This window comes from Halyomorpha halys, unplaced genomic scaffold, assembly GCF_000696795.3.
Source record: "Halyomorpha halys isolate HHAL.00 unplaced genomic scaffold, Hhal_1.1 Scaffold171.1, whole genome shotgun sequence".
Lineage (NCBI taxonomy): Eukaryota > Metazoa > Arthropoda > Insecta > Hemiptera > Pentatomidae > Halyomorpha > Halyomorpha halys.
Window position 1 is genome coordinate 254,667 of NW_027115842.1, and position 10,589 is coordinate 265,255.

At 30.8% G+C, this 10,589-nt stretch overlaps 1 protein-coding gene across 12 annotated transcripts in view; it reads right to left on the minus strand.

Moving 5' to 3' along the window:
• Window positions 1-10,589, minus strand: part of enc (encore) — a 130,659-nt gene that overhangs the window by 100,725 nt on the left and 19,345 nt on the right. The window contains exon 1 of one of the 12 annotated variants that reach the window (XM_067052795.1): window positions 5,931-5,948. The exons of the other annotated variants lie outside the window; for them this stretch is intronic. The gene's annotated coding sequence lies outside the window, so the exon portion shown is untranslated. Of the gene's footprint in view, window positions 1-5,930; window positions 5,949-10,589 lie in introns of those variants that run through there. 12 annotated transcript variants of the gene reach the window in all.

Below are 10,589 nucleotides of genomic sequence, written 5' to 3' on the forward strand. Positions count from 1 at the left end.
GCCCTGATGAAGACCTGAAACTCAGGTCGAAACGTCGGCATAAAATAAATAAATATGGTTTTGTTTATTTATGTTGTTCTTTGCTGACTGCACCCCAGTCAGTTATTTCACCCTAATTTTTGGTTACGTTAATGAAAGCTATGCATAATTAATAGTCAAAACTGATAAGAAAAATAAGTATATTTTTCATTCGAAGCTCTATATCTTTGAAATTACCAACAACATAATAAAACCTAAGAGAACATCATTTAAAGAAGAGTAAATTTGCTAAAATATGAGCCCTAATAGAGCCATTTACGTTCAATAGTTCTCGAGATATAGCTTTTTAAAAAGCAATATTTCATTAAAATGTTGTACGGAATGTACTGAAAGATCAGTAGTTAGTGAATTTATTTATAGAAATCTATATCTCAAAAACCATTCGACATACAGATGTCTATTGGCACTCAAATTAAAGCTAGTTTAATGGACTATAAAGTAGTTTAAGTAATAATTTTCATGATATTTGCATAAATAAATTGATTTATAGTTCGGAAACATTTCCATGTGCAAAATTTATATTCATACCCGAATATCATAAAAACTACTACCCCTACGAAGATATAGTAAGTTAAAAATTTTATCTAAACAACTAGGAATTAATATTTTGTGCATTTATTTTATCAAATGTCATAAAAACTACTACTCCTACGAAGATAAAAGTTATAAACTCTTTTATAGTAAATTTAACTAGGTTTAATTTGAGTGCTGACTTCTGTACGTCCTATGGTTACTGAAATAAAGTTTTTCATAAATCAAACTTATTTTTCCAAACAACTATAAATCAATTTATTTTAGAAAATATCATGAAAACTACTATTCCTACGAAGATAAAGGTCATAAACTACTTTATAGTACATTAAACTAGCTTTAAATTGAGTTCTAATAGACATCCATACGTCAGATATAGATTTCCTGAGACATAGATTTCTCAAAATAAATTTACGAACTACTAATCTTTCAGTACATTTTAATAAACTGTCGCTTTTTAAAAAGCTATATCTCGAGAACTACTGAACGCAAATAGCTCTATTAGAGCTAATATTTTAGGAAATTTACTCTACTTTAAAAGATGTTCTCTTAGGTTTTCTAGTGTTGTGGATAGTTTTAGTTTAACGTTTTGAAACAGCCGCCATTTTGTATTCCACTAACTATATTTGGCATACTCATCAATTTTGACTAGTAATCATACATAGATTTCATTAAAGTAATCAAAAATTGAGGTGAGATAACTCCTCTTGGGCTCTTGTACTAAAACTCTCTCCTAGAAACACCACGTCTCCGATATTTCCCGTCGGAACTTTTACACCCTGAAGCGTTTACATTATCTTCGTCAGCTACTTCCTTTTGAAACCCGTAGGCTCCTAGTTACTTCCTTAATATTCCCCCACTTTGACTATTGTTGGGTGGTGTACGGTGGTATCTAGGGATCTCGAAACAAAATTAAAACGGTTTTTTTTTCTCCCAAACTCGCAAACATACAACAAATTTACTCCCATTAAAACATAAAAATTAGCTCAAAAGTATCATAAAAAATGAGATGTAGATAGTTGACCGTAGATTAATGCCTGAAGAAGTTTATCGGGGGGTGCGGTCAGCAAAGAACAACATAAATAAACAAAACAATATTTATTTATTTTATGCCGAGGTTTCGACCTGAGTTTCAGGTCTTCATCAGGGATAGTGGCGTGTAAAGGGGACGGGAAGCAACTAACTAAGCTAAGCAGTTAGCTGCTTCCCGTCCCCTTTACACGCCACTATCCCTGATGAAGACCTGAAACTCAGGTCGAAACGTCGGCATAAAATAAATAAATATTGTTTTGTTTATTTATGTTGTTCTTTGCTGACCGCACCCCCCGATAAACTTCTTCAAGTATCATAAAAAATAATCTAGTAAATTGCATAATAATTGCACATGAAAATTTTTCCGAACTATAAATCAATTTATTTATGCAAATATCATGAAAATTATTACTCCTACTTAAATTATTACTTAAACTACTTTATAGTCGATTAAATTAGCTTTAATTTGAGAGATAATAGACATTTGTACGTAGAATGGTTTTTGAGATATTTCAAAATAAATTCACTGACTACTAATCTTTCAGTACATTTTTATGAAAGGTTGCTTTTTAAAAAGCTATATCTCGAGAGATATTGAAGGGAAATAGCTCTACTAAGTCTAATATTTTAGCAAATTTACTCTACTTTAAATGATGTCCTCTTGGTAGTTTTAAAGATATAGAGCTCCGAATGAAAAAAAAAAATTTTTTTAAGTTTTGATACAGCCGCCATTTTTTATTCCCACTACCTATACTTGGCAGACTCAGCAATTTTGACTTGTAATTATACATAGTTTTCATTAAAGTAATAAAAAATTAGGGGGAAATAATTGAGTTTTTCCTCCTGTTGGGCTCTTGTACTATGATTGACTATGGCTTTCTCTCCACCTATTTTTGATCCTGAGTACGCTCTTGGCTCTTGGACTTAAACAAAGACATGAAAATAACGAACCTACAAGTTGGAACTTCATGTAAAGAAACTCAACTTCTGGGAAAGAAATAAGAGAGCCAGTATTGAATATCAAAATAGGAGGAGACTGACAATTCGTTCTCTTGGGAACATGGTGAATTCTATGGCAATTCTAAGAAGGAGTAGAGTCCACCTCAGAATACAATGCTCAGTTCTAGAAAGCCCTGTTTATCGAAGTCGGGTAAAAATTAGCTATAGTTGAAACTAATAGCTAAGGTTGCCATGGACACGATATTTATTTATCAATGGTTCATTCATGAGCTATAGTTACAACTATAGATAATTTTTACCCGACTCCGATAAACAGGTCTTTTGTGCACAGGGCTTTCTAGAACTTAGCATTGTATTCTGAGGTGGGCTCTACCCCTTCTTAGAATTGCCATCTTTGCCCATCTCTGCTGTACATTACTACTTAGAAGTCACCCGAAGTTGGCAAAGTACCCAAGCAACACCAAAACCTGGGCTAATGGGTCTTGCAGGTATGAAACAAACATCATACCCAGGCAGTGCCAAGACCTTTCTCAGGATTAGCAAAGAGTACCAGCATTTCGAAAGGGTCTGGGTCTCCGGAAACAATAGGGGTGGGTATTCATGATGTATAAAATGTAAAATGTTTGACCATGCTAAGAGCGATGGTCATGTCCGCTGTATAGGCGGTGTAAAGGATGGGACCGAGGATACTACCTTGAGGAACACCAGCGGACTGAGAATAGAGGGATAAATAGGAACCATTGTGGTTTACTTGGAAAAATCTATCAATGAGAAAGGAACGAATGATGAGAAAGTATGTAGGAAGTAGGAATTTACGGAGTTTATAAAGCAGTCCCGGGTGCCACACTCGATCAAAGTGTTAAATTTAAAAGTATAGGATTGTGAGCAGCCCTATTTTAAGTCGTGTTAAATGGTAAATGAATAAGAGCTCCAAGCGGATTTTCTGAGAAACTTGTTTTATAACCTTCCTTTCCAAAACTTCATGTTATTGTTTGCTTTTAAATTTTAATTAAAGTAATTTATTACAACATGCCTAAAGTAAGTGAAAAGTAGAAGTTGTGTGAAGGTTTGGCCACTGAGTGCCTTGTTGATCTTCTGACTTGTGAGGAAGAGAATAAACTAATTGACATCTGTCATTACATTATTATTATTGTCATCCATTACTTTACTAATTTTAAAAACATCCGTAATAATGCTAATACACCATCAAAACACAAACTACGAGCAAGTAACCTAAACACGACAACAAAACCATAACAAGCTCAGCTGGTCAGTTGCGTGACGTCATTCTCCATTTAGCAGACGTAGTAAAAGACTGAACCATATTAGGAGTATTCATGATCTTTAGTTTAATATGTTAAAGCTTGTTAAATGGAAAAATATTTTCTTTTTTTTATCGTGTAAAAAAGATATAACATATATCATGGTTGAGAGTCTGTTACTAGGTCTGTTAAATGGAGAATGACGTCACGCAACAGACCAGCTGAGCTCGTCACCATTTTTTTTTTTTTTGTTGTAGGAACAAGTAATATAGTATTACTTGCTCGTAGTTTGTGTTAGTAATGTTTTGGATGTTTTTAAAACTAATAAAGCAATGTATGACAATAATAATAATAATTTAATGACAGATGTCAATTAGCTCATCTTGATTCTCTTCCTCACAAGCCAGAAGATCAACAAGGCACTAAGTAGCCAAAACATTAACACAACTGCAACTTTCCACCTAATTTAGGCATTTTATTATAAATTACTTTAATCAGAACTTAGAAGTAAACAATAACATGAAGGTTTGGAAGGAAAATTTATAAAAAAAAAGATGCTTAGAAAATCCACAAGGAGCCCTAATGCATTTAACATGAATTTAAATATGGCTGCTAACAATCCTATACTTATAACATTTAACATGGTAAAACATTTTACATTTCACACATCATGAATACCCCTAATGTTATATCGGTTTAACAAGGTAAAAGAAGGAAATATTTCTTCATTTAACACGCTTTAACATGTTAAACTAAAGATTATAAATACCCATTATATAGGAAATAACCACACGTAGCATTCAATAACGAACAGAAACATAATTATAAGACTATAAGTAGGCACATAAAAAAAAAAAAAAAAATTAAAAATATAAAACTGTTGGAGAAATTCAATAGAAGTAAGATCGTAAAGAATATAGATGGCATTGCTGAAATGAAACTTAGTTTCCAAAAAAAGTAGTGTATGAGAAAATTAAATAAAAATAAATATGAAAAAAAAAACACAATATCACCTATAGAATATAATACAATAACGGTATTATACTTTTTTTTTTAATATCTTATATTGCCTAATTGATTGAAAATCCTCCATTATTGTTTAGGCATTTTTCATAACCTCCTTCATTGTTATAATCGTTTAATACATACATACAACAGGGAAATGATATATTTATACCAATGAAATATTGCCTAGTGGCATAATAAGGTTTATTGTTCATTGTTTTGGCACGAGGTCATTTCGAGCATAAACATATGCTAAGCTGTAGTAAAAGTAACTACTCAGTGCGAGAGTTACTTTAATTATTTATTTATTTTTTTTAGTATTTTTGTTATTTAAGTAATTATCTATTATGAGTTATATTATTGAGAATTAACAAATTTCAATAATACTACTTACTATAAAGACTCCCATAAACCTTGTTTACCCATGTGCCAAAAGATGTCAAAACGTAAATTATATGTGAACAGAAGGGATCAAAAATTATTATCGAATCTGAAAAATAGAATATATTCTTGTCGAGACCACTTCGATGTAGGTATAATGTGAGATACAAATTGTACCTTCATTAGAGTTAATATTTATTCCAAACAACTATAAAACGAAATATGGGTTTTCTCACAAACATCAAAGCATCGATTCTAGGAAAATTTATACATTATGCTTTTATGAAAGCGTATTCTATGGTTGTTTGTGAAAAAAAAAAAAATAATGATTTAAAAACAGCTAAAATAAGTATGAATCGCTAAACAAATAATTTGTTTATGCTTACATGACGTCACAAACGAAACCATCATGGCGGGTGCCTAGCGTTTTCTTTTTGTTCGTACACAAATTTGAACTCTTTGTTCTTAAAACAAAAATTAAAAATTAACCCTCTATCTATATTAATTAAAACATATATGATTAAATTTCTGAATTGACTGACAATAATATTAACATTATCTAATTTTTTTTCTCTATGTCATTAAAATACCCTATATTTAATTTTGTTTTTCTGTCATCAAATACCCTATATTAAAATAATATTTATATATTAACATTATTATATTACTATAATATATAATACATACACAATATATATATATATATACTAAAATACATACACGATAGGGCACAACTATTCAGCAAATTGGAACTTCTTTGTCAAATGGCACTACTGCACTGCGAAATTGGGACCGTACACTTGGGTTATTGGTGGAGGAACTGAACAAGAAAGCCACTTGGGGCCCTACCCCCACCCTTTTAAGGAAAATCCCACCCCAAGGCATACATAAAAACTAGGTACTTCAACCCACAAATAAATTGTGCCCGACCAAGTTTTAAACTTAAAAAATTACCAATTTTTTTTTTAAGCATCGTAAACAAAGTACAACATTAGACTCCAACTACGATTTCGGATACTTCTTATAAAAAGTTTTTATGATGTTTCAAAAAAAAAAAAAAGTTCCTATTTATACGAAATATATGAGAAGGTAATATAAGGTAATAGTACAAGAGCCGGAAAGAAAAAAAGGCAGTAATCTCACCCCCAATTTTTGACTACTTTAATGAAAACTATGTATAATTACTAGTCAAAACTGATGAGTCTGCCAACAACAGGAATAAAAAATGGTGGCTGTTTCAAAACCTTAAAAACACACTAATTTTTCATTCGGAGCCAAACAACACTAGAAAATGTAAGAGAACATTATTTAAAGAAGAGTAAATTTGCTGAAAGGTTAGCCCTAATAGAGCTATTTACGTCCAATAGTTTCAAAATCATACTGAAAGATTTTGCCAAATATCATAAAAACTACTAAGTCTATGATGATAAAAGTTATTAACTATTTTATAGTAAATTTAACTAACTTTAATTTGAGTGCTGACATCTGTACGTCCTACGGTTTCTGAAATAAAGTTTTTCATAAATCAAACTTATTTTCCAAACAACTATACATCAATTTATTTTAGGAAATATCGTGAAAACTACTATTCCTACGAAGATAAAGGTCATAAACTACTTTATAGCACATTAAACTAGCTTTAATTTGAGTGCTAATAGACATCTGTACGTCACATAGTTCCTGAGATATAGATTTCTCAAAATAAATTTACTAATGATCTTATTAAGAAATTTTGCTTTTTAAAAAGCTATATCTCGAGAACTACTGAACGCAAATACCTCTATTAGGGCTAATATTTTAGGAAATTTACTCTAATTTAAAAGATGTTCTCCTAGGTTTTCAAGTATTGTTGATAGTTTTAGTTTAACGTTTGGAAACAGCCGCCATTTTGTATTCCACTAACTAAATTTGGTATACTTACCAATTTTGACTAGTAACTATACATAGCTTTCATTAAAGTAATCAAAAATTGAGGTGAAAAACTGCCTTTTTTCTCGCAAAATCGCAAACATACAACAAATTTACTCCCATTAAAACATAATTAGCTCAAAAGTATCATAAAAAATAATCTAGGGCCATAAAGTAGGGGCAATCGCAATAAACCCCCTCGGTTTATAAGATATAGTCAATAACATTGCGAAATACAACTGGAATCCACAAATGAATTCATCAAAAAACGTCAAAAATAATTCCATTCTGTTAAAAGTAGTTAAAGGTGTAGTGGCTCATAGCCTTATAATATAATATGATATTCATGATCTTTAGTTAAACATATTACAGTATGTTAAATGGAGAAATATACTATAATAAGATGTTCTTTAATATTGGTTAGTTATTATCCTCATTAAAATATATGACATGGCCAGATTTCCGAAAAATTATCCCTAAAAGTACTCTAGTTGTCTTTATTTCAATTAATTTACAATCTCTTATTGTTACTAGTAAGAAAGAATGGCTAAATAAAAAATGAATTTGATAATTATAATAACCAAAGGAGAAGATAAATGGTTTCGTGTTACGTAATAAAAATAAATGCTGAGAAACGATAAACGTAAGTTAACACGCTAGCACAGAATCCATGAATACTCCTAATATTAAAGACGTGCCTTTGAGGTCTCAACGTTTTTCTACTTCCATCCCTCCCTCCCCCCCGATTTCGTATAAACTTTCAAGCAGAGAGAAATGGTTTATTTAATAATAAGCAATGCTGCTTAAATATAATAATAATATTATTTATTTATTCTGGGATTGATCCCTTTAGAGTAATACACAGGCGTCAAAATTACGTTATAGAGCCTTAGAGTGAAATACAAAATAAAAATAAAATTATAAAGTGTCATAAAATATAATAAAATAATGAATTTAAAAAGATAAAAATAAACAACAATAATTAAAAGAACGTATAAAATAAGAATAGAACAAATAAAGTAAAACCATGCGTCATATCATAAAACAGAAGATGACAAAAACTTCTGATAATATGCAATAGAAAAAAAAATGATAAAAATCAAATATAATTAAACTAAAAATAATAAATGGAAAGGTATAATTTCTGCTAATACACATATTTACAAGAATGAACAAAAATCTGAATCATTAAGTACAAAAAATATATAAACCTTGTTAGAAAATTTCAATTGTTAATCTTTCGGAATGGGTGGACAGATGGTGGTCGAAGATACGGGATTTGAAGGTTGGAAGGGTATGAGAACTACGAATGAAGAAGGGAATAGAATTCTATAAGGAAGAGGAACGGATGAGGAAAGATCTACCAAAGTTACAAATAAGTCTGAAGGCCGTGAGCGGGTATTGCGGGAATGCACTGAGGATTTAAATTGAAGAATACCAGAGATGTACGATGGACGGCGGGATTGGATAACTTGGTAGAGGAAGGAAGCAAGAAAATATTTACGACGGAAGGAGGGGTAAAGCAACTTCAACTCTTCATAATATCGGGTGACAGAGGCGTCCCTGGGGACCCCAAAGATGAATCGTACAAAGCAATTATTAAAGCGTTTTAATTATGTTTCGGGATCCTTAGAGACCACCGTACACCACCCAACAATAGTCAAAGTGGGGGAATATTAAGGAAGTAACTAGGAGCCTACGGGTTTCAAAAGGAAGTAGGTGACGAAGATAATGTAAACGCTTCAGGGTGTAAAAGTTCCGACGGGAAACCTCGGAGACGTGGTGTTTCCAGGAGAGAGTTTTAGTACAAGAGCCCAAGAGGAGGAAAAAGGCAGTTATCTCACCCCAATTTTTGATTACTTTAGTGAAAACTATGTATAATTACTAGTTAAAATTGATGAGTCTGCCAAGTATAGGTAGGGGGAATAAAAAATGGCGGCTATTTCAAAGCAATAAAAAGAACTAATTTTTTATTCGGAACTCTATATCTTAAAAAGTAGGAACAACACAAGAAAACCTAAAAGAACGTCATTTAAAGAAGAGTAAATTTGCTAAAATATGAGCCCTAATAGAGCTATTTAAGTTAAATAGTTTTCGAGATATAGCTTTTTAAAAATCAACCTTTCATAAAAATGTTAGATGGGACGTATTAAAAGATCAGTAGTTAGTGAATTTATTTTGAAAAATTCATATCTCAAAAACCATTTGACGTACAGATGTCTATTATTACTCAAATTAAAGCTAGTTTAATGAGCAATAATGTAGTTTATGATGTTTATCTTTGTAGGAGTAATAGTTTACATGAAATTTGCTAAAATAAATTGATTTATAGTTGTTCTGACAAATTTTCAATTGCCAAATTTATATTCATATGTGAATATCATAAAAACTACTACCCCTACGAAGATAAGTGTCATAAACTACTTTATAGTAAGTTAAATTTCCTTTATTTTGAATGCTGGCAGACATATGTAATCTGGTGATATATATTTTCAAAAATCCAACATTTTATACGAAGAACTAGATTTTCAATCTCAAAATTTTGTGCGTTTATTTCGTCGAATATCATAAAAACTACTACTCCTACAAAGATAAGCATAATTGACTATTTTGTAGTAAATTTAAATAGCTTTAATTTGAGTGCTAATAGACATCTGTACGTCACATAGTTCCTGAGATATAGATTTCTCAAAATAAATTAACTAACTACTAATCTTTGAGTAGCTTTTTAAGAAATTTTGCTTTTTAAAAAGCTATATCTCGAGAACTATTGGATGTAAAGAGCTTTTTTAGGGCTAATATTTCAGAAAATTTACTCTTCTTTAAATAATGTACTCTTAGATTTTCTAGTGTTGTTGGTAGTTTTTAAGATATAGAGCTCTGAATGAAAAATCAATGGTTTTTTAAGGTTTTGAAACAGCCACCATTCTCTATTCCCCCTACTTATACTTGGCAGACTCAAGTAAACAAATTTTGTTATTACAGTTTTTTTTTTTTTTTATTGGCAGAACAATAAAAAATAAAAAGAAAGAAGAAATGCGACCTCAGTGATTGAGAGAGCTTCGCCTCTCATTCCTTAAAATATTTTTTTCTTGATAAAACATGAAACAATAGAATAAAATACGTGTTATTTCAGATAACTGAAAGTTTACTATAAAATAAAACTGTCATAAAAATGTTGTAAATTGTTAAAATTAATTACTTTCTTACACCAGTAAATAAAAAATAATATATCAGGCGTGTTTTTAGATTCTACATGTCTAGTAACTCACAATTTAAGAAGACTCGTTAATGTCATATTTAATAATTACTTTGTGAATAATTTGAATATAGTATTTAGTTGGTATTAGTATCTAATTTAATTTATTTGTATTGGTTTGAATTATAATTTGCTTATATTCACCGTGAGAGGCCTCTGGTTTGGATCTCGCGGAACAATACCAGATAGAACAAGGAGCTTCTTAGAAGGCC